Here is a 4,153-nt window from a genome sequence, read left to right as displayed (position 1 = left end):
GCAATGAGGAGACAGACAGTGCAGACAGAGAAACAGATGGTGAATGCAGGGTCTTGTCATCAAGCTCAAGGGTCGTGGCAGTCACACTTTGAATTTAAGTGTGTTTACATGTGCATATGTGTAGGTCCGTGTGTCTTTGTGTCTGTGTATGTGTCTGTGAATGTGTATGCCTGTGTGCATGTGTATGTGTGTGCATGTGTATACATGTGTGTATTTCTATGTGTGAGTACCACGGCTTGAACTCATGGCCTCAAGTTTGTCATTCAAGGTTGATGTTCTATCATTTGAGCCACACTTCTGACTTCCAGTTTTTTGGTTTTGTTCCTGGTTAATTAGCGATGAATCTCACAGACTTTTCTGCTCAGGCTGGCTTCAAATTACAGTCCTCACGCCTCAGCCTCATTACAAGCTTGAGCCACTGGTGCTGGCTGCATTTAAACCTTCTTAAGATAGTAAATAGTAAGTCCCAAATTGATCACATCTAATTTCAAATGCTTATTTCAAAAAAAAATATTGTGAGGATGAAATTAAGACAATTTGTAGAGGATATGATAACCCACAAGGATAAAACACAAAGCATAAAGTTTCACTGAATTGTAAAACTTTTCCTACATCAGTGACTAAAGTGATATTACAAGAGCTCCTAAGAGAAAATATTACAAAATTCAAGTGGGGACTGATAGAAAAGACTGCTGAAAGAAGGGAGGGAAATTTGGAAAATAACTATTTTTCAAATAGATTGTAGATAATATGGTATCTACTTCATATCCCACTCCCCAAAACAGTTCAAAGCAAAACTAGAAGGGGATCTGGCAGAATTCTGAAAGAAAAAAAAATATGGAGCCAGACCTGCTGGACTTATTTCAAACTGCAATCCTCAGCCTCCTGAGTAGCAAGGATTAGAGGTGCCAGGCCCGGGCCTGGCTGCCCGCAGCTGTTTTTGTGTATTCATTGTTACTTAAGAGACACTGGTGACTCCAGACTCAGATTCCCGCTTAGAGACTCCTGTCATCAGGTCATCCAGACACAAGCTGAGCAAAACAATGGGGGAACAGGAGTGGATTGTTCAATCCAGAATTATCAAGTTAGCCCTCAGGGGCAGAGGTCCACAGACATAGTGGAAGTAGAGTCAGCTGAAAGCCTGTTTCAAGTCCATTACCTCACAGTGGACCTCCTCACTTAGCCATTTCTCCTCTTCCTCCTTGTCCTCCTCCTCCTCTTCATCTTCCTTTTCTTTTGGCCACTCATGGGTCTTGAACTCAGGGCCTGAGCAACTGTCCTTGGGCTTTCTCAAGGCTAGCACTCTATCACTTGAACCACAGCACCACTTCTGGCCTTTTCTATGTATGTGGTACCGAGGAATCGAACCTGGGTCTTCATGCATGCTAGATAAGCACTCTACCACTAGGCCAAACTCCCGGCCCTCACTTAGCCACTTCTTACTGGACCTCATAAGCACTGTCAGAGCTGGGGATCATCCAGCCCACTGCCCTGTAAGCCCCCGAAAACATTTGGAATGTGACAGAACAGACTTGTGTGCATCTTATTCACAGCGTGTCTGCTGTTTTGATCATTTTATATGGCCCATTATGATGTAATAAATATCCAGATATTCCTTGGTGGGAAAACAGTTCCACCCCTGTTAGATAAAGAAACCGAGGTTTGGAAGACAGACAGATATTTAAGATCACAAATATTTAAATAGTTAAAACGCGTAAAGAGAATGGATTGAGTCCCACCTCCAACTGAAGCCTGGAATCCTTTTCTTCTTGTTTGTTTGTACTTCTATTATTCATTTTTGTGGGGTTTTTTTGTGGTAATACTTATAGATAATTATATCACCCCAATTTTCCTGTGGAGGTAATGATTTTCAAGAGAAGTTCTTTTACTTTTTTGTTTTAGGTTTCTGCTTGAACTCAGGGCCGTTCACTGCCACTTGGCTGGTTCATTCTACCACGTGACTCAGGTCTCTAATCCCAGCTTTTGGCTAGTGAATCAAGAAGGAGTTTAGCAGTCTGTTCTGCCCTGGCTGGCCTCAAACCCTGAACCTCCTGAGAAGCTAGGATGACAGGCGTGAGCTGCTAGCACCCCACTCAAGGATACTGATTTTAAAATATGTGAAGATCCCCTAAGGTTTCATACCTTTACAGAAGCATGGCTACATTGTGCATTTTGCTTTGTTTGGGGGCTGCTTCTGATGGGCCATGTGGGAAGCTTGGCCTGGGATGCCAGTGTGAAGGAGGATTTGGCAGGCTCTCCCCTCCCGCACTCTGCCTTGTGCTCTGGGGAGTGCTCTGGTCCTTTCCCTAAACCACACAGGAGCACGGGAGCCAGGCACCCATGTAGCAGCACAGTCCTTCGCGGGCCCATCTGTCTTCCATCTCTGACCCAGTGCTTGGTCCGTGCTCCCACCCTGACCTGTGCAGGAATCGCTAGTGACCATGCTGCCACACAGGCTTCCACCACCACCCACTGGGTGCTCAAGGAAGAGCTTTGTCTTTTGGAGTGATAACCCTCTTCAGTGCTTTCAGGGGTAGTGAGAACAGACTGAGAGCCTGGCTGGGTGGTGGGGCACGTGGGCACCCCATGTGCAGACCCCACACCACCAGGCCCTGGGCATCCCACGTGTGTCCTGGACATCACGTCCTGTCCCATCGCCCCCGAAGACTCGTATGTGAACAGTGGACTGGGTGGGCCCCAGACGTGAGCAGGAATGGACACCCAGTCAGGGGCTGAAGGACGTGTGGAGAGCTGGGCAGCCTGCCTGCGGCCTGGACTGGGTCTGGGCCGACAAGGCCCTCAGAGCCCCCCATCTGGAGGAGCTTGATGATCTTCCCCTTCGGTAGATCTCCGCCATCTTACTTCTCCCTGTGTGTCCTTTCAGATCACAGAAATGAAGGACTCGATCCCGCTGTTGCTGCTGTATTTCTTGTATTTCCCTCTTTAGCCACCAGAAGAATGGCACCCCCCTTCTTTCTCTAGCTCTTTTTCAGCCAGGACTGCAGGGCTGGCCTCAGGCTGCTCTGGTGGTCAGAAAGGCCCTCAGATGAGGGTGGAAGACTGCGCTTACCCACTGGCTGTGTCACATGGTGAAACAAGTGGCCAGCCACTGGCCCTCTGTGCTGCTGGGGCCCGGTCTCTGCTCTCCTGTGGCTATCCCACTACAAATGCCATTGTAGCTGTGTGCCAGCAGCTCATGCCTATACTCGATCCTGGCTACTCAGGAGACTGAGATCTGAAGATCACTGTTCAACAACAGCCCAAAGAGCCCAATCCAAGAGATTTTTGTCTCCAATTCACCAGCAAAATGCTAAAAGTAGAGCTGTGGTCCAAGCGGTAGAGAGTCAGCCTTGTGTAGAAAAACCTAAGCAAGAGTATGAGGCTGGATTCAAGCCCCATGACCAGCACAGGGCGGGGAAATGCCTCTGATTGTGCCCATCCACCCTGTCTACAACCGTGTGCATTTGTGCCTGCAAATTTTGTTCTCATTAGTAAAGCACACTCAACAAGGCCAGACGGTGGGGGGAATCCAGCAAGGCCACATGGGTGGGGAAAGGGAGGGAGGAGGTTCCTGAGCCTCTGGGCTGGCCTCACCACCCCATCTGTGATGCCTTCCCACCCTCACCAGCCAGGAAACCCTGGTTTGCATTTGCCAGGTAGTGTCAGTCCCTGCCTCCACCATTCAAGCCAGAGCCACTGCTGGAGAGATGGGCGGTGGAGGGGAGACAGAGGAAGTCAGAGAAACACCTGTGTGCTTCTGAGTCATTTGTGGGGAGAGGCTTGTACTCAGGGCCTCATCCTTGCTAGGCTGGTACAGTACTGTTGAGCCACACCTCCAGCCATGTCTTTCATTGGTTATTGTTTTGTTTTGTTTTTTTGCCAGTCCTGGGCTTGAGCTCAGGGCTTGAGCACTGTCCTTGGACTTTCTCAAGGTTAGCACTCTACCACCTGAGCCTCAGCATCACTTCCAGCTTTTTTCTATGTATGTGGTACTGAGGAATTGAACCCGGGTCTTCGTGCATGCTAGGCAAGCACTCTACCACTAGGCCAAACTCCTGGCCCCTCGTTGGTTATTTGTAAGATAATAATTGCTTCCCATCTGGACACACACCTGAGCTGCAATCCACCTATTTCTAGTCTAAACTTTGCCACC

The sequence above is a fragment of the Megascapheus bottae genome, chromosome 6 (assembly GCF_031878675.1).
Source record: "Megascapheus bottae isolate mThoBot1 chromosome 6, mThoBot2.hap1, whole genome shotgun sequence".
Taxonomy (NCBI): Eukaryota; Metazoa; Chordata; class Mammalia; order Rodentia; family Geomyidae; genus Megascapheus; species Megascapheus bottae.
Note: the sequence above shows the minus strand (reverse complement) of the source record.